The sequence below is a fragment of the Pleurodeles waltl genome, chromosome 7, assembly GCF_031143425.1.
Source record: "Pleurodeles waltl isolate 20211129_DDA chromosome 7, aPleWal1.hap1.20221129, whole genome shotgun sequence".
Classification (NCBI taxonomy): domain Eukaryota; kingdom Metazoa; phylum Chordata; class Amphibia; order Caudata; family Salamandridae; genus Pleurodeles; species Pleurodeles waltl.
Genome location: NC_090446.1, coordinates 1072737523 through 1072758291, shown reverse-complemented (window position 1 = coordinate 1072758291; position 20769 = coordinate 1072737523).

Here is a 20769-nt window from a genome sequence, read left to right as displayed (position 1 = left end):
GTGTAGCTATTGCTTTTCAATGAGTTAGCAGAATCTCTCATTAGAAATTGGCAATTATTTGCTCATTCTTTTTAATTTTATTAACCAGTCAAATTCCTGCCTTACACTTATCATAAACACTTTGGGGGTCATTACAACATTGACAGTCAAAGCCGCTTACCGCCGTGTGGAAGACCGCCAACACACCGCCGCGGCTGTGGAATTCCACCGCAGCTATTATGACCCACCGCTCAGAATCCGACAAAATCTAGACACCCACACAAGTCCGCCACAACAAAGGTCAATGATAAACTGGCGATAACAAAACCTACACCATCACGCCAACAGGAATACGCCCACACTATCATGACCCATGAATCCACGCTGCGGTCTTTCAACCGCAGTATTCTATTGGCGGTACACACTGCCGCGCTCAAAATACACACAAATTTACAAAACACTACCACATTGGACAAATCAAAATACACACACCTGATACACATACACACACCACTCCCACACACCCAATACAATATAAAACACACACCCACATCACCCACAAACCCCTACGACAATAATTGCGACAGAAGGCCAGAGAGAGACACCACCAGAAACAACACTAGCATCCACAGGCACTCAACACCATCACTCACACAACATCCATGCACCTCACACAACACACCTCTAAATATCACCCCACACATCACAACACACACCACCCCACACATCACCCACACCACCCCATAGCACCGCAAAGACACCCCAGGTTTTCTGAGGAGGAGCTCAGGGTCATGGTGGAGGAAATCATCCGGGTAGAGCCACAGCTATTCGGATCACAGGTGCAGCACACCACCATAGCTAGGAAAATGGAGCTATGGCGCAGAATCGTGGACAGGGTCAACGCAGTGGGACAGCACCCAAGAACTAGGGATGACATCAGGAAGAGGTGGAACGACCTCCGGGGGAAGGTGCGTTCCGTGGTCTCAAGACACCAGATTGCAGTTCAGAGGACTGGCAGCGGACCCCCACCTCCTCCCCCAAAACTAACAACATGGGAGGAGCAGGTCTTGGCTATACTGCATCCTGAGGGCCTCGCAGGAGTAGCAGGAGAAATGGACTCTGGTAAGTCAAACCTTTAACTACCATATCCCCCACCCTACCTGTATGATATCACATACCCCCTCCCTCGCCCTCACCCCCATCACTCCAACTCCCCACACATGTCCCACTATCACAAACCACACATCCCAAACCCAAGCCCTGCATGCAACACCAAAGCATGGACACCCATCACCAAAGCATGTCCACTGCACATACCCATACACCCCCCTAAACTATTATCACAGAAGGTCCCACACAAGAATGGAAGCACTGGGGTACAGGATGACCCACCCATTGCACACTATAGCACACACAGATGCAATAATCATGCCTTTACACCCCTTCAGGACCCCTACCCAACGTCACCGGACAGGAGGGTCCAGACATGTCCACTCCACCCACAGAAGAGACTCACAGTGATGACAGCAGCTCTGTCCAACTGGATCAAGATGACCAGCCCGGCCTATCTGGGACCTCGGGACAGTTGGTTCCCCTCACACTGGCACAGGCCACTACAGAGCTTCCCCCCTCTGGAAACACCAGCACAGCACCCACTCAGCGGGCCCGTCCCTCTGTCCCCAGGACACATCAAGCAGCAGTGTGTCCACCACTACAGGGAACCCAGGCTAACCCACCACCCCAACAACACCAGGGAACTGGGGGCAGTGGTAGTGGGTACACAGTTCAGGGGACAGAGGCCCAGGAACACAGGGGAACTGGGAGGGCTGCTGTGCAACAGGGGGAGGACAGGCCCAGGGAACTCACTCTCCACGAGGCCCTCTCTAACATCATGGGAGCCTACCACCATTCCAAAAAGACGATGGCAACAGTACTGGCCAAGTTTCAGGAGACCCAGCGGCTGCAGGAAGAACAGTATTTGGGGTTCAGGGAGGAACTCAAATCCATCAATTCCACCCTGGGCACCATTGTAGGGGTGCTGAAGGAACTCGTCAACACCAGGAGGGACACTGTGGCACAACAAGGGGCCCCTGACACTAGCCTGGACGATGAACTGCCCACCACCTCCGCCAGCGGTAGTGGACAGGAGGCACGCGACAGGACAACAACACCAGCACCCCTCCCCCTGCAGATGGAGAACCACCCCAGAAGCAGTCCCCGAGATCCAGGACAAAGACAGAAAACAATGCCAAGACCCCCGCAAAGAAATGAGACCACCCTGATTGTCATCCTTCTGTCCCACTTTGTCACCCTGTCCATACTTAAACTGCCCTAGCTCCACTTCCTATGCCCCTTTGGACAATGCACCTGTGAGACTAATAGACTGGACTCTGCTATGGACATTCCTCCACCATCACCCCTGACCATTTTACAACCCCTTCCACTATTTAGCACTTAAATAAACACCCTTAAATTACAAAACAATCTGGAGGCAGTCTGTTCTTTCGAAAATGTGTATTTGCAATAACTGTGGAAAAATGCTATATCCAATGTAATGTCAACATACCTATGTCACACAGCTCTAGTCCATGCGGAAACAAAGCAGAGGTCACACAGTGGGACCCACATCTGTGAAATCGAAAGGGAAAGTGACAACTCAGTGTCCATATACTGGGTGAAAATGACAGACAGATGAGAGGTAGAAAAATTAAATCAGATGTAGCAGGCAGTGTTGTCTTCTTACCTGTGTCTCACTGGAAGTATTGCTGGATCACCGTGTTCCTGTTGTCTATGTCCTCTTCTTCTGCTTCCTCGTCTTCACTGTCCACAGGCTCCACAACTGCCACAACACCTCCATCTGGACCATCCTCCTGCATAAAAGGCACCTGTCGTTGCAAAGCCAAGTTGTGAAACATACAGCAGGCCACGATGATCTGGCACACCTTCTTTGGTGAGTAGAATAGGGAACCACCTGTCATATGGAGGCACCGGAACCTAGCCTTCAGAAGGCCGAAGGTCCTCTCTATAATCCTCCTAGTTCGCCCATGGGCCTCATTGTAGCATTCTTCTGCCCTTGTCCTGGGATTCCTCACTGGGGGCAGTAGCCATGACAGGTTGGGGTAACCAGAGTCACCTGCAAATGGCGAGGAACACCTGTTAGACACACACTAACTCTTAGGGACATCCCTAGACCCAGACACCTAGTCACACTGTATTGGGTCCATGTCCTCACCTAATAGCCACACACGGTGCTCTGGAGTTGCCCCATCGCATAAGGGATGCTGCTATTCCGCAGAATGTAAGCGTCATGCACTGAGCCAGGAAACTTGCCATTTACATGGAAGATGTACTGGTCGGCCAAACACACCATCTGCACATTCATAGAATGGTAACTGTTCCAGTTTCTGTACACCTGTTCACTCCTGCGGGGGGGACCAAGGCCACATGTGTCCCATCAATGGCACCTATGATGTTGGGGATATGTCCCAGGGCATAGAAATCACCTTTCACTGTAGGCAAATCCTCCACCTGAGGGAAAACGATGTAGCTGCGCATGTGTTTCAGCAGGGCAGACAACACTCTGGACAACACGTTGGAGAACATAGGCTGGGACATCCCTGAAGCAATGACCACTGTTGTTTGAAAAGACCCACTTGCCAGGAAATGGAGTACTGACAGGACCTGCACTAGAGGGGGGATTCTTGTGGGATGACGTATAGCTGACATCAGGTCTGGCTCCAACTGGGCACACAGTTCCAAGATTGTGGCACGATCAAGTCTGTATGTGACAATTACATGTCGCTCCTCCATTGTCGACAGGTCCACCAGCGGTCTGTACACCGGAGGGTGCCGCCATCTCCTCACCTGCCCCAGCGGACGTGCTCTATGGAGGAGAACAGCGAGCAGAGAGTCAACTAACACTGAGGTACGTAAAGACAACTTTATAGCAAAATGTTTGAAAATCGATATATGGCTGCATTGGTGTTTAAGCAAGGCCTAGATATGAGTGACACAGTCAAAATTAATGCCATGTGGCCCCCTGAAATGGCGGCTGCCTGACCTGTAATGTGGGACAAGGGGATATGAGGTAACTGCGCTGACGTTGTACACCGTCGCGGTAGGCGGTCAAAGACCGCGGCGCAATCCTGCATTGGTTAACATTGGACCCTATGGGTCCCAGGAGCCAATGACGATGTACACCGGCAGTGACGGTACGCACCACTGCGGACGACACCGCCATTTTCTCTCTGTTCAATCACTTGATACCTGATCTTCAACAGGAGAGGACCTACACTGCAAGTGCAGCTGTGACCTCAGTCTGGAAGAGACAATGGCTCATGTGTCTGGGGAAAGGGCCCCTGCCTTCAGCAAGGAGGAATTGGAGAAGCTAGTGGATGGGGTCCTCCCCCAGTACACGCTGCTCTACAGTCCTCCAGACAAACAGGCAAGTACACTGTGAGCATGCCGAATGGGCAATGCCTGTGTGGAGTGGTGTTGATGAAAGATAGGGGGGCAGAATGAGGCGTGCATGATACGACGGTGAGAGCATGTGTGTCATGGCAAGGGTAGGGATGCGGGCCAATGACTGTGACGGTGCAGACGGTTATATTTTCTCCTTTTCCCCTGTACTATTCCTGCATGTCAGCGCCCACCAGAAGAAGGATATTTGGCGTGCCATCGCCAAGGAAGTCCGGACGCTGGGGGTTCACCACAGATGGAACACCCACTGCCGTAAAAGATGGGAGGACATTCGCCGCTGGAGCAAGAAGACGGCGGAGGCCCAGCTGGGGATGGCCTCCCAACGTAGGAGGGGTGCCCGTCGCACGATGACCCCCCTGATGCTCCGGATCCTGGCGGGGGCCTATCCGGAGTTGGATGGGCGCTTGAGGGCATCACAGCAGCCACAAGGGGTTGAGTACACTCTCATTCTGCTGATTCAGCGCGCATTGTAGGTGTCTGGTTGGGGGAGGTGGGCTGTGGGTTCCCCTAGGCCAGGGCGAGTTTAGTAGGCAAGGTCCCTTCTTAAGGCAGGCCCTGTGGCACCCCACCCCACCTGTGTTCAGAGCCAACTACACCTAATCAGGCTTCTGTGACTTCCATGTGGGCAGCAATCGGGCATAGGCCTTGTAACCCATGTCCCTGTGATTAATTAACGAACTCTACGTACACTGCGTAGTGCAGGGGGCTTCTGTGTTTGTAGTGTCCGCCAACGGTAGCGGTACTGCATGCACTCAACATGTCTTTCTTCTGTCTTCCCCCCCCCTTTTTGTGGTCTCCCTGTTCTTGTGTGCATTAGCATCATCAGGCGGAGGAGCAGTGCCACCGGAGCAGGAGGGAGCTGCATCCCACATGGCCCTGGATGGTGACACAACGGAGTCAGAAGTCACCAGTGGGACGGAGGGTTAGGGGAGCTCCACGGCAGGGACAGTAGCTTAGACCAGCGAAACGGACTCCTCCTCTGATGGGAGCTCCCTTGCAGTGGCAGGCCCCTCTGTGCCCACCGCATATACAGGTACAGCCGCCACCCCCCCTACCAGCACCGCCCTCCCAGGAGCGCCTCAGTGTGGGCCCCATGGCCGCTCACCCAGGAGGGTGGGCATCTCCTTCGCCCCAGGCACCTCAGGCCCTGCCCCAGTCAGCCCTGCTGCCCTCAGTGAGGAGGCTATTGACCTACTCAGGTCCCTCACTATTGGGCAGTCTACCATTTTGAATGCCATCCATGGTCTAGAGAGGCAGTTGCAACAGACCAATGCATACCTGGAGGGCATTCATTCTGGTCAGGCAGCCCAACAGCGAGCTTTTCAGACTCTGGCCTCAGCACTGATGGCAGCCATTGTCCCTGTCTCCGGCCTCCCCCCTCCAACTTCCTCCACCCAGACCCAAACACCTGTACCTCAGCCTATCCCAAGCACACCCTCAGACCAGCATGCACACACGTCAACACACAAGGGAAGCTCAGGCAAACATAAGCACCACACATCCCACAGGTACTCACACAAGCATCATACACATGCAGACATACCAACATCCACTGCCTCCACTGTGTCCCCCTCCTCCCAGTCTCATCTCCACTCACACCTGCATGCACTACATCTTCAGCCACTCCCTCCATCACCAGCACACCCACCAGCACACCCCGCTCACGTGCAGTCACCACCCCCACTACCATTCACACATCCCCTGTGTCCTCTCCTAGTGTGTCTTTGACCCCACCTCCCAAGGTACACAAACACAGCCACTACCCACCCAACAGCCATCCACCTCACAACAGCCTCCAGCCCATGCTCCTTCACCCAAAGTTAGCAAACGTACACCTCCTAAGACCACTACCTCTTCCTCCACTCCCAAACCCCCTCCATCTACCCGTCCCAGTGTGTCCCAAAAACCTTTACTGTCCAACCTTGACCTCTTCCCCTCACCTCCCCCAACCCTTCAGTCTCTTAGGGCCCACCTTTCCAGGTCCCAACACAGCACCTCAGCCACAACATCTGTGGGAACAGTGGTGCCAGTAGTAACCGGCTTCAGGAGTGTGCCAAACAGCAGGGCAGCCAGTGTGCCAAGGAGCCAGACCACAGACAGTCCCCCACCTCAAAAGCACAAAAATTTGGCCAGTGCCCACCGGGAGAGAGGCAAAACATCTACCACCAAAGCCTCTCCCAGGGGTGGAGTTGGGAGTGGGAAGACAGCTGCACCACCATCCAAGGTGGGGAAGGGGCACAGAAAAACAGGCAAGTCTGCGAAAACCTGCACGGCGGACAAGACGACCACCACCAGCACCGCTGCAAAGGACACCGCCGCCACAAGCACCGCTGCCAAGGACACCGCCACCACAAGCACCGCTGCCAAGGACACCGCCGCCACAAGCACCGCTGAACAGGACACCGCCGCCACCAGCACCGCTGCCAAGGACACCGCCGCCACCAGCACCGCTGAACAGGACACCGCCGCCACCAGCACCGTTGCCAAGGACACCGCCGCCACCAGCACCACTGAACAGGACACCGCCAGCACTGCAGGCCAATGAGCGCCAAAGCTTCCGACGCTACTGAGGCCGCCACAAGCAGGATGAATCACTCTGGGCACAAGGCCCCCTCCAGAACCAGTGGGGATTTACATCCACTACCTCTGTCCTTGGCAGGATGAAGCACTCTGGGCACAAAGCCCCCTCCAGAACCAGTGGAGTAAGGCATCCACTACCTCTGTTCTTGGCAGGATGAAGCACTCTGGGCACAAAGCCCAGTCCAGAACCAGTGGAGTATCACATCCGCTACCTCAGTCATTGGCAGGATGAAGCACTCTGGGCACAAAGCCCCCTCCAGAACCAGTGGAGTAAGGCATCCACTACCTCTGTCCTTTGCAGGATGAAGCACTCTGGGCACAAAGACCCCTCCAGGACCAGTGGAGATTTACATCCACTACCTCAGTCCTTGGCAGGATGAAGCACTCTGGGCACAAGGCCCCCTCCAGAACCAGAGGAGTAAGGCATCCACTTGATAAACTGTGGCTTGGCACTCCCCAGGATGCAGCAGTGGGCAACCCACCCACTGGAAAGACTTGAGAGACTGTGGCTTAGTACTCCCCAGGATGCAGCAGTGGGCAACCCACCCACTGGAAAGACTTGTGAGACTGTGGCTTTGCACTCCCCAGGATACAACAGTGGGCAACCCACCCACTGTAAAGACTTGTGAGACTGTGGCTTTGCACTCCCCAGGATAAAGCAGTGGGCAAACCACCCACTGGAAAGACTTGTGAGACTGTGGCTTTGCACTCCGCAGGATACAGCAGTGGGCATGGAGCCCCCTCGTGGATCTGGCGTTGTGCACTCATCCGGCTGAGGTGCCCCCCCTTCCCTTCCCCCTGAGGTGCCTGTTGTATCTCTATCTGATGCCCCAGCAGTGTTCTCTCCGTTTTGATCGGGTATTAAGTGTGGGCCTCACCCATGCATTTTGGGCACAGTGGTCCACGGACTATGATGGTGGAATACCTTGGACTTGTATTCCTGGTGTATATATTTGTTTATAGGGTAAATATATATATATATATATATATATATATATATATATATATATATATATATATATATATATATATATATATATTGTAGGAAAGTACCATCTTGCCTGGCATGTTACCCCCATATTTCACTGTATATTTGTTGTTTTAGTGTATGTGTCACTGGGACCCTGCCAGCCAGGGCCCCAGTGCTCATACGTGTGCCCTGTATGTGTTCCCTGTGTGATGACTAACTGTCTCACTGAGGCTCTGCTAACCAGAACCTCAGTGGTTATGCTCTCTCTGCTTTCCAAATTGTCACTAACAGGCTAGTGACCAATTTCACCAATTCACATTGGCATACTGGAACACCCTTATAATTCCCTAGTATATGGTACTGAGGTACCCAGGGTATTGGAGTTCCAGGAGATCCCTATGGGCTGCAGCATTTCTTTTGCCACCCATAGGGAGCTCTGACAATTCTTACACAGGACTGCCACTGCAGCCTGAGTGAAATAACGTCCACGTTATTTCACAGCCATTTACCACTGCACTTAACTAACTTATAAGTCACCTATATGTCGAACCTTCACCTGGTGAAGGTTGGGTGCAAAGTTACTTAGTGTGTGGGCACCCTGGCACTAGCCAAGGTGCCCCCACTTTGTTCAGGGCAAATTCCCCGGACTTTGTGAGTGCGGGGACACCATTTCACGTGTGCACTATACATAGGTCACTACCTATGTATAGCGTCACAATGGTAACTCCGAACATGGCCATGTAACATATCTAAGATCATGGAATTGTCACCCCAATGCCATTCTGGCATTGGGGAGACAATTCCATGATCCCCCGAGTCTCAAGCACAGATCCGGGTACTGCCAAACTGCCTTTCCCAGGGTTTCACTGCAGCTGCTGCTGCTGCCAACCCCTCAGACAGGTTTCTGCCCTCCTGGGGTCCAGCCAGGCCTGGCCCAGGAAGGCAGAACAAAGGAATTCCTCAGAGAGAGGGTGTTACACTCTGCAATGCTTTGATGGGCAGAGATGGTGCCCATCTCTGCATAAGCCAGTCTACACCGGTTCAGGGATCCCCCAGCCCTGCTCTGGTGCGAAACTGGACAAAGGAAAGGGGAGTGACCACTCCCCTGACCTGCACCTCCCAGGGGAGGTGCCCAGAGCTCCTCCAGCGTGCCCCAGACCTCTGCCATCATTCAGAGGTGTGCTGGCACACTGGACTTCTCTGAGTGGCCAGGGCCAGCAGGTGACATCAGAGACTCCTTCTGATAGGCTCTTACCTGTGTTACTAGCGTATCTTCCTTCCTAGGTAGCCACCCTCCTTTTCTGTCTATTTAGGGTCTCTGCTTTGGGGAATTCTTTAGATACCAAATGCAAGAGCTCACCAGAGTTCCTCTGCATCTCTCTCTTCACCTTCTGCCAAAGGATCGACCGCTGACTGCTCAGGACACCTGCAAAACCGCAACAAAGCAGCAAAGACGACTACTGCAACCTTGTATCGCTTGTCCTGCCGCCTTCTCGACTGTTTCCTGGTGGTGCATGCTCTGGGGGTAGCCTGCCTCCTCTTTGCACCAGGAGCTCTGAAGAAATCTCCTGTGGGACGACGGAATCCTCCCCCTGCAACCGCAGGCAACAAAAGACTGCATCACTGGTCCTCTGGGTCCCCTCTCAGCACGACGAGCGTGGTCCCTGGAACTCAGCAACTCTGTCCAAGTGACTCCCACAGTCCAGTGACTCTTCAGTCCAAGTTTGGTGGAGGTAAGTCCTTGCCTCCCCACGCTAGACTGCATTGCTGGGTACCACGTGATTTGCAGCTGCTCCGGCTCCTGGGCACTCTTCCAGGATTTCCTTCGTGCACAGCCAAGCCTGGGTCCCCGACATTCTAACCTGCAGTGCACAACCTTCTGAGTTGTCCTCCGGCGGCGGGGGACTCCCTTTTGTGTCTTCGGGTGGACTCTGGTTCACTCCTCTTCCAAGTGCCTGTTCCGGTACTTCTGCGGGTGCTGCCTGCGTCTGTTAGGGCTCCCTGACTTGCTGGGCGCCCCCTCTGTCTTCTCATCCAAGTGGCGACATCCTGGTCCCTCCTGGGCCACAGCAGCATCCAAAAACCCTAACTGCGACCCTTGGGGCTAGCAAGGCTTGTTTGCGGTCTTTCTGCCTGGGAACACCTCTGCAAGCTTCTTCACGGCATGGGACATCCATCCTCCAAAGGGGAAGCTTCTAGCCCTCTTCGTTCTTGCAGAATCCACAGCTTCTACCATCCAGTGGCAGCTTCTTTGCACCCTCAGCTGGCATTTCCTGGGCATCTGCCCACTCTCAACATTGTCGCGACTCTTGGGCTTGGTCCCCTTGTTTCACAGGTACTCAGATCTGGAAATCCACTGTTGTTGCTTTGCTGGTGTTGGTCTTCTTTGCATAAACCCCCCATCACGACTTCTGTGCTCTCTGGGGGTTATAGGTGCACTTTACACCTACTTTCCAAGGTCTTGGGGATGGGCTATTTTTCTAACCCTCACTGTTTCCTTACAGTCCCAGTGACCCTCTACAAGCTCACATAGGTTTGGGGTCCATTCGTGGTTCGCATTCCACTTTTGGAGTATATGGTTTGTGTTGCCCCTATACCTATGTGCTCCTATTGCAATCTACTGTAACTTTACATTGCTTGCATTACTTCCTTTTGCTATTACTGTATATTTTTGGTATTGTGTACATATATCTTGTGTATATTTGGCATCCTCATACTGAGGGTACTCACTGAGATACTTTTGGCATATTGTCATAAAAATAAAGTACCTTTATTTTTAGTATATCTGTGTATTGTGTTTTCTTATGATATTGTGCATATGACACCAGTGGTATAGTAGGAGCTTTGCATGTCTCCTAGTTCAGCCTAAGCTGCTCTGCTATAGCTACCTTCTATCAGCCTAAGCTGCTAGAAACACCTCTTCTACACTAATAAGGGATAACTGGACCTGGTACAGAGTGTAAGTACCCCTTGGTACCCACTACAAGCCAGGCCAGCCTCCTATATATATATATATATAATTTTTTTTTTACTACTGTATTTGAATAGATTACAAACGTTCAACTCATTTCCTTTTGTCCTTGCATTTTTCTGGGGGGGGGGGGTTTGTAAATGTAATGTATCTACATGTGCTTGTGTGTGTGTTGTAGTGGATGAGGGTGGGGGTGGGAGTGTTGCATGTTGCATGTGTGTGTCAATCTTTTTTCCCTCCCCCCTCCCCTGTGTCGTAGGTGCAGTACTCACTGTGGTCTTCGCCGCCGTCTTTGTTGTTCCTGATAGAGGAGCAGGAAGATTAAGGTTGGGAGTATCTGTAGCTCGGGTTCCATGGAGTCCTGGTCCCTCGTGGGGTGTGTAGAGGTGAGCATTTTCCCTCCCAAGTCCTGTTTCCGCCGTGTTTTTGTTTGTGGTGAATCCGCCCCGGAAAAGGTGGCGGATTGGCCTGTTGTAATAGTGTGGGCGGAACCTTGTCTTCCGCCTGTCTGTTGGCGGTTACTGCATCGGTGTTTGTTTGTACCATCGTGGCGGTCTGAGTGTTAAAGTGGCTGTCTATGTTGGTGGTTTCCGCCACGGTCGTGTTTCCATTTTTTTTACCGCCAGCCTGTTGGCGGTTTTAACGCTGCTTTAACACCGACCGCCAGGGTTGTAATGACCCCCTTTGTTATCAACTTAAATGTAGGAATGTTTCACTATTGGGTAAAATGACAATAATAAATAACTCAGCGTTTCCTATTCATCCTAAATTCGCTTTCAATTTTCAGAAAGTCAAAACTATGTAAGTAGATTAGTTACTTGATAAACTTGCTTTTAGTAGAGTCTGAAAATCCATTCCATGGGTGCTGCAGAGACAAAGATTCTGAAAAACAAAGGGCATCAACACCTAGCAACTTGGCTCAGTTCCTCGCAGGAGGGCATGTAGAAGTTGTATTTTCCAGGCATGAATTCCCGCTGAGGGCTGGACAAGGCATAAAAGATGCACTAGATACACTCCTCTCTTATATGGGAGTGGACCTTATTATCGCAGTGGCATCCTCCACAGCTCAGGTCACTTCAAGCACTCAGGCGCATACTTACAAGAAAGTGGTGCATCATGGATGATGCACCACTTTTCTTGCACCCCCCCTCCCAGCACCTCACAACATCGTGGTTGTGCAGTATTTTCAATACAGTGCACCATGGTGGTCACATAGCACAATAGCATCAACATTTGTGATGCTATTGGGTGCTTTGCCGCACTAGCATAAAAAATGTTGACAATAGTGCAGCAAAGCACAGGGAGGCCCATTGAATATAATGGATGCGTCATTTTAATGCATGCTTTGAGCAGGTGTTAAAAAGTGTTAATAATAACAGAAAAAATGGTGCAGTGAAATGTTGTGAATTTCACTGTGGAATTTTTTCAGGTCTCCCTGCACCAGAACACTCCCATCCCCTTGCCTACATTATGCCTGAGGCAGGTATAATTTGATACAAGGGGTCGCAAAGTGACGCAATGCAAGCTTTGCACTACTTTGTAAACATGGAGCATCAGAAAAGCCATCTTAGTGCCACCTTTGCATCAAATAAATGACACTATGGCAGTGCTAAGGTGGCGCAAGGGGCTTGTAAATATGCCCCCTAGTCTGTTAGGTCAGATTTTTTGCAGCAGTCTACCTCGACAGTGTACAAAGCAAAACAAGATTCAAGCCAGCCAACACCATTTAAGAGTACACGTACAGAGCAGGTTGTGCTTTGCTGTGGACTCTCTAGTTTCCTGCAGGAATCAGGTGTTTTAGTTATTCTTCCTTATCTTTTAGAAGAAAGGTTAAGGTGCTGGCTGCTTTTGATTATTTCTTATGCCAGACCTCCTTTCTTAGGAAAGCAATTGCTGGAGTTGGAAAGGGCATTTTTCGAGTCATAACTAAGGTCAAGCTAAAGACACTTCCCACTGTTAGTTCAACTTCTTTGTAGCCTTGTTATCCACACATTTTCTCTGCTATTTAGCAGGCCATTGGCTAAATAAGTGATGTTATTTACTGTTTGGTGAATGGTAATGCAAATAGAGAATAAACTCACTATTTACCTGCTTTGGGCTAACAGTCTAGATTACCCACTACTTGGTAACCGCTGGGCAAATAGCAAAAAAGCTTTAACGCTAGCTCGAGGGCTAAATAATAATCATTATCTACTGTTTGGCTGGTGGCCCAGCAAATAGTAAAGAAACAATTTGACTACTGAAATAGCAGGCATGTTGCATGATTTGGCTGGTGGTTGTTCAAATGGCAAATACATTTTATTATTGACCTGGCCACTGGCCAAAAAAGCAGGGACTATGCATGATTTAGTGGCCAGAGCTGCAAACAAGGTTAAAAAAGAATTGAGACACATTTCTGTATGCACTACCGTATAGTGTTCCCAGTAACAATCAAAGAGAATCTGTGAATGTTTCTAAGTCTATTTGGAAGACATGATCGAGAATGACACTCCATTATACAAACAGCCAAGACACAGCAATTTAGGAAGCTCGCTACAGATCTGTCTCTTTCTCCACACCTTCCTGCTCCATTAGATATATCTAAAGACGTGGCCAGGGCTAAAGATGTTCATATTCTTTGCAAGCCTATGTTAACTCTTCTGGACCTATAGCATTGTGCTGACTCACAAAGGCACCAAGCAAAAGACAGAGGCCCTCATTATGATATTGGTGGTAAATGTGGCTTACCGCCGTGCTGACGGTTGCCAACTTACTGCTGCGCTGGCAAATATCCGTTCACCTTATTATGACACACACACCAGTCTAACAGAATACAGCAACATACACAAACCCGCCAGACCAAAAGGAAGTGACAAACCGATGGTCTCAAAACCCACACTGTTACACCAATGGAACAACGCCCCTCACACAATGACCCATGAATCACCACAGTGGACATTCAACGGCGACCATTGGCGGTACATATCGCAGCACTCACAATGGACACCCACAGACAAAAACAACACCACATTGGACAATTCAAACAACACACACCTGACACCCATACACATACCACACCCACACACCCACACCACTATAAAACACACACCCACAGTACCCACAACCCTTTACAAATACAAATCATTGCCACCAGACAAACACCAAGACCACTGTGACAAATATACACACACATCACTCACATCCATACACCCCTGACGCACTCCACATCACACACCCCAACACATTACCCAACACACCCTCACCAACACACATAACACCCATGGCACCACAGAGGCACCCCCGTTTCACTGAGGAGGAGTTAAGGGTCGTGGTGGAGGAAATCGTCAGGGTAGGGACACAGCTATTTGGAGCACAGGTGCAGCAGATATCAATAGCAAGGAAGATGAAGCTATGGTAGAGAATCATGGACAGGGTCAACGCCGTGAGACAGCACCCCAGAACAGGGAACGACATCAGGAAGAGGTGGAATGACCTACGGGGGAACGTACGTTCCATATCAGCAAGACACAAGCTTGCTAAATAGAGGACTAACGGTGGACCCCCACCTGCTCCCCCACAGCTCACAGATTGGGAGGAGCAGGTACTGGCAATACCGCATTCTGAGGGCCTGGCCGGAGTTGGAGGAGAGCTGCACACTGGTAAGTCAACTTTTAACAATTATCACCCCCCCATACCTGCATGCCATCACACAACCTCACCCTCACTCCCATCACTCTACTCCATCCCACACACTCCACTATCACATCACACTAATCCAAATGCCAAGCCCTGCATGCTGTACTAATGCATGGACACCCCTCCCAGCCCTGCATGGACACTCATCAATAAAGCATATACAGCATAGGGAAACTAGCAATTCCACAATACACCAACATACCAAAGCAAAAGCTGGCAGAGCAACAAGAACAATAGAGGGAAAGCTAAGGAAGTACAAATGTCAGACACTTAAAGCATAATACATCCTTTACATCCCCACAGGTACCCCAGTCAATGTCACTGGAGAGGAGGTGCCATCACTATCCAGTTCCCCAACAGAAGAGGCCCACAGTGATTACAGTAACAGGGACCACTAGACAGCCAGTCACCCAAGCCCACTCGCAGACCACCACAGAGCCTCCCCCATCAGGATCCAACACCACAGCACCCACCCAGCATACCCACACCTCTGTCCCCAGGACACGTCAATCAGCAGTGTGCCCACCTGTACAGGGACCCCAGGCTACACCTCACCCTTAAGAAAAGCAGGGACCTGGGGTCAGTGGCAGTGGGCACACCATTCAGGGGACAGAGGCACAGGCCAACAGGAACACTGGGAGGACTGCTCTGCACCAGGGGGAGGACAGGACCACGGAACTGACTCTCCAGGAGGCACTCTCCGAGATCCTGGTAGCCTACCAACATTTCCAGGACACGATGAGCCAGATCCTAAACAACGTGCAGGAGAACAGGCGGCTGCAGGAGAGACACTATCAGGGGAGGAGGGTGGACTTGCAGGCCATCAACAACACCATGATCTCCTTAGCAGGGGTGCTGGCAGACATGGCCAACATTATGAGGGAGGCAGTGTCACACCAGCGAGCCCCTACCACTAACCAGTCATCTGAACAGCCCTCCACACCCGCTGCCACTAGTGGCCAGGAGGCCCCGCCACAGGACCAACAGGTCACCAACACCCTTCGCCCCTGCAGAAGGTGAACCACCCAACAAACGTTCCCTGCGAACCACACAGAAGCCAGAGACACTTGCCAAGACCACCACCAGGAAATGAGACTCTTCTAATTGTCCCACTCTGTCACCTTGTCCACCTTGAACTGCCCTTGCTCCCCTTCCTATGTCCCCATGGACAATGGACTTGTGCTACAAACAGACTGGAACAATACCCTGGACATTCCTTCATCATCACCCCATTCCATTGCACTTTACCCTGTATATTTTAGCACTACAATAAACACTCTTGGATAAAAATCAACTACAAGCATTTCATGTATTGCAAATTTGCATTGATTGAAACAGCTACAACCATTGCAAATTAACTGTACATAGAATTAGCATAGAATGAATGACCTGTAGCTGGCTGTTGTGATCATACCAGCAGAATGTGTCACCAACATCTGCAAAATGAATATCCAGAGGTAACAGTAAGTGGGAAAAGAATAGGGAAATGACAGCATGCCAATGCCACACAGAATACAACAAAAGTCAGAGAAATGTAAAGTTGCACTGTCTCACCTGTGTGTCACTGGAAGTACTGACGTATCACAGATGTTCTGTTGTCCACATCCTCATCCTCTGCCTCCTCATACTGACTGTTCTCAGGATCCACTGCTGCAACAGGGGCATCTCCAGTCTCCCCCTCCTGCAGAAAAGGTACATGGCGCCTGAGGGCTAGGTTTTGCAACATACAGCATGCCACTACTATCTGGTAGACCTTCTTGGGTGAGTAGCAGAGGGACCCACCTGTCAGATGGAGGCACTGGAACCTGGCCTTCAGGAGGCCAAAGGTCCTTTCAATGATCCTTCTGGTTCACCCATGTGCCTCATTATAACATTCCTCTGCCCTTTTCCTGGCACTCCTCACAGAGTTCAACAGCCATGATAGGTTTGGGTAACCAGAGTCACCTGCAAATATTGAGGGACAACATTTAGCCACACACTATCCTATATGGCCCGCACCATAGGCACACACCAACATATATTGGGTGGGAACCAGGGCTCACCTACTAGCCACACCTTGTGCCTTTGTAGTTGAGCCATCACATTTGGGATGCTGCTATTCCTCAGGACAAAGACATCATCCATCGACCCTGGATACTTACCATTGAGGTGGGAGATGTACTGGTCCGCCAGGCCCACCATCTGCACATTCATGGAGTGGAAACTCTTACGATTCCTGAACACCTGTTCATTCTGGCAGGAGGGCACAAATGCAATATGTGTTCCATCAATCGCACCAATTATATTGGGGATATGTCCAATTGCATAGAATCCGGCCTTTACAGTGGCCAAATCCTCATCCTGGGGGAATGCAATAAGCTGCTCATGTGTTTTATCAGGCCTGACAACACTCTTGTTAGCACATTTGAGAACATTGGCTGTGACATTCCTGCTGCCAAGCCCACTCTCACATGGAAAGACTCAGTTGCCATGAAATGGAGAACTGATAGCACTTGCACAAGAGGGGGATCCCAGTGGGTTGACGGATAGCAGACATCAGGTCACGCTCCAATTGGGCTCACAGCTCTGTGATTGTGGCCCTGTCCAGTCTATAGGTGAGTGTTATGTGTCTGTCCTCCAGTGTAGCCAAGTCCAACCAGGTGTCTGTACATGGGGGTATGTCTCCATCTCCTATTTATCCGCAGCGGTAGGTATCTAAGGGACACAAGAGTGAGTAGACTGTCACTAACTAAACAATGTAGCCACAACAGCAGTCTGCAATGTGCAAACATGTTATGGGACAGTGTAATTTGTGAAGTAAGTGCCTATTTATCCTGTGACGCAGCATTAATCGATAGGCCTGTTAACCCCCCCCCTGAATTGGTGTCCGCCTGTACTGTGTGGAGGGACAGGTGGAAGTGAGGTAATGCCGCTGATGCTGTGCGCAGTGGCGGTAGGCGGCCGCGAAACACCATGCAAATCCTCATTGGTTATTATTGGGCCCTACGGGGTACAGTGGCCAATGGTGATCTATGCAGGTGGTGACGGTATGCACTGCCACGGATGTGACCACCATTTTCTATCAGATTCCTCCCTTGTTTCCTGACCTTCCATTGGAGAGGACCTACACTGTATGTGCTGCTGTGACCTGTGTCTGGATCCTACCATGGCCTGTGTGACTGGGGAAAGGGCCCCACCCTTCACTTCTGAGGAGTTGTAGCAACTGGTGGATGGGGTCCTACCCCAGTACGGACTGCTGTATGGGCCCAAAGACCAACAGATAACCACACCTTGTGCACAATGCATATGGCATGAATGCTTGGAATTGTGTGTGAAGGCCTTGTGTAAGGGGGGTGGGTGGATGTCCTCTTGGCGGTGTACATGTTGTGAGCTGGGCTATGTGTGTGCCAATGGTGATGGAAACAGTTATGGTGGGCCATTTGTGTGACTCGCTGGACTCTTTGTCTAATCGTTTTCTCCTGTCTATATTGCCTCTGCATGTCAGCGCCCATCAAAAGAAGGAAATATGGCGTGCCATCGCCAAGGACGTGTGGACCCTGGAGGTCTATGGCAGGCGGAGCACCCACTGTCCTAAACGGTGGGAGGACCTGAGACACTGGGCACGAAAGACCGCGGAGGCCCAGCTGGTGATGGCCTCCCAACAAGGAAGGGGTGCCTGTCTGACCCTGACCCCCCTGATGGCCTGCATAGTGGCAGTGGCCTACCCTGAGCTGGATGGGTGCTTGAGAGCATCACAGTAGCCACATGGGGGTGAGTACAGTGGCTACTGTTACAACTTACGGCTTGAGTGGTGGTATCTGGGTGGTGGTTGTGTTTCAGTGGGTGCCCCTAGGCCAGTCCCGACATAGCAGCGTAGGCCCTCTGATGGCTAAGGGTTAGTATTCACTACTGGTCAGGACTGCTTGGGTGCCAGGTGTGGTACAGTTGGCGGTGTGTGATCCTCCCCATTCCTTGGTGACTAGCCATTTTACTGGTAGTGCCATGCATAGTGCATAGGCCTGTTCCCTCTGTGTGAGGGTGCTGGGTACACCAACGGTGGTATTGGTGCAGTCATTGACCCAGTGGATCCTTTCTCTCTCTCTCCTCCCCTTTTGTGTTTTGTCATCCTGTCCTTATGTGCATTATCATCATCTGGCGGAGGAGCAGAGGCACCGGCGACAGATGGAGCTGCAGCAAGCTGCATCCCACAGGACCCTGGAGTCAGAGACCACCAACACTGAGGGCACCAGTGGGACGGAGGGTGAGGGGAGCACCACAGCGGAGACTGGAGAGGACAATACAGACTCTGATACCTCCTCCAATGGGAGCTCCCTGGTCGTGGTGGACACCTCTGTGACCACCCCAGCTGCAGGTACACCCACCACCCCCATACCAGCACCACCCTCCCAGTAGCCCCTCAGCGAGTTGCCAGTGCCCGCTCACCCAGGAGGTTGGATAGGTTAATGGTCAATGCAAGGGGGAAGTAACCTAAACTTCCACGGTAATCAAATGGCTAAAGTAATTCTATGCGTACAACCAATGTAATGTCAATAGACATTTATTGCATCATATATTTCTTTGTACATGTTATTCCAGACATTAAACGTATATTTAGTTGAACATGTTATTCTGAACGTAAAGTTTGCATTCATCTGAATAGGTGCTCCTAGTAAAAACAGTGAAGGTGATGCAAAAGTGCAGATAAGGGAAGGTGATATATATAGTATGTACAAAGGTGGCTTTAAGAAAATTATGAACTTCTAGTGGCTCCTTCAGTCCAGGAAGCCCTGAAGTCTCAAAAGGCTTCTTTATGTTTATATATTCCACTCACATAGGTATGTCGACGTTTCAACACCGTTGTAAAGAAGAATCAAATGGGGGTCATCATCAGGACAGTAAAATTCAGCCGGTAGCACCTAAATTCCAGGTTAGCAAGGTAATCTGGTGGTCAGGGACATCTTCAGGTAATGGGAAGTACCCAACGCCTGGGGTCAACAATTATCCAGTGGATGGTGTGTGGTCTTGATACCACAGAGCGCCGATCACATATGTTATCCGGAGCTCAGGTTATCTAAAAAACACAACGTTGGTGTGTATGATCAAAAAATTCTGATGGTATCATATTCATGAAGCCAGGGCAATCATCAGCCCAAGAGCTTCATCTCGCTACAAGCAAATAAGACACAATACATCGTGACACGTCTCCAAGAGCTTGCAGATGATTGCCCTGGCTTGATGAATATAATACCAGCAGAATTGTTGACCATTGAGCTATCCACACTGGTCATAAGGGTTAGAGTGTATTTGCCTCATCATCCTTTACACCCAGGAGGTTAGGCATCTCCTTCGCCCCAGGCACCTCAGGCCCTGCCCCAGGGAGCCCTGCTGCCCTGAATGAGGAGGCTATTGACCTCCTGAGATCCATCTCTGTAGGGCAAACAACCATTGTGAATGCCATCCAGGGGCTGGCGGCCCAGATGCAGCAAACAAATGCATTCCTGGAGGGCATTCACTGTGGATTGGCGGCCCAACAGAGATCCATTCAGGCTCTGTGCTCCTCTCAGATGGCAGCCATTGTCCCTGTTTCAACCGTCCCCTCTCCAACTTCTACTTCCCAGTCCCATTCTCTTCAACCCCAACCCATCCCAAGCACACAGCCAGATCGAGCATGCATACAAGACAACACCCAAGAGTGGCACAGGCAAACACAAGCACCACATTTCATTCACTGGTACTCACACAAACACCATTCAGTTGCAGACATGAAGACATCCACTATCTCCACTGTCTCCCCCTCCTCCACCTCCCACCCAGTTACGTCCACACTCAACTGCATGCATTACATCAATATCCACTACCAGCATCATCACCACACCAAGCAGAGCACACACCTCACTGGCAGACACCTCCACAATATGCCCTGTGTCTCCCCCCCCCTCCTAAAGTACACAAACGCAAGCACTCAGACACCCAACAGCCATCCACCTCACAACAGCATACAGCCAATGCACCTGCACCCAGATCCAGCAGACAAACACCACTCCCTCATCCTCCACTCCCATACTCCTCCCTCTTCCCACCCCAACATCCCTAAAAAGTTTTTCCTTTCCTAGATTAGCAAGGACCCAGCCAAGCA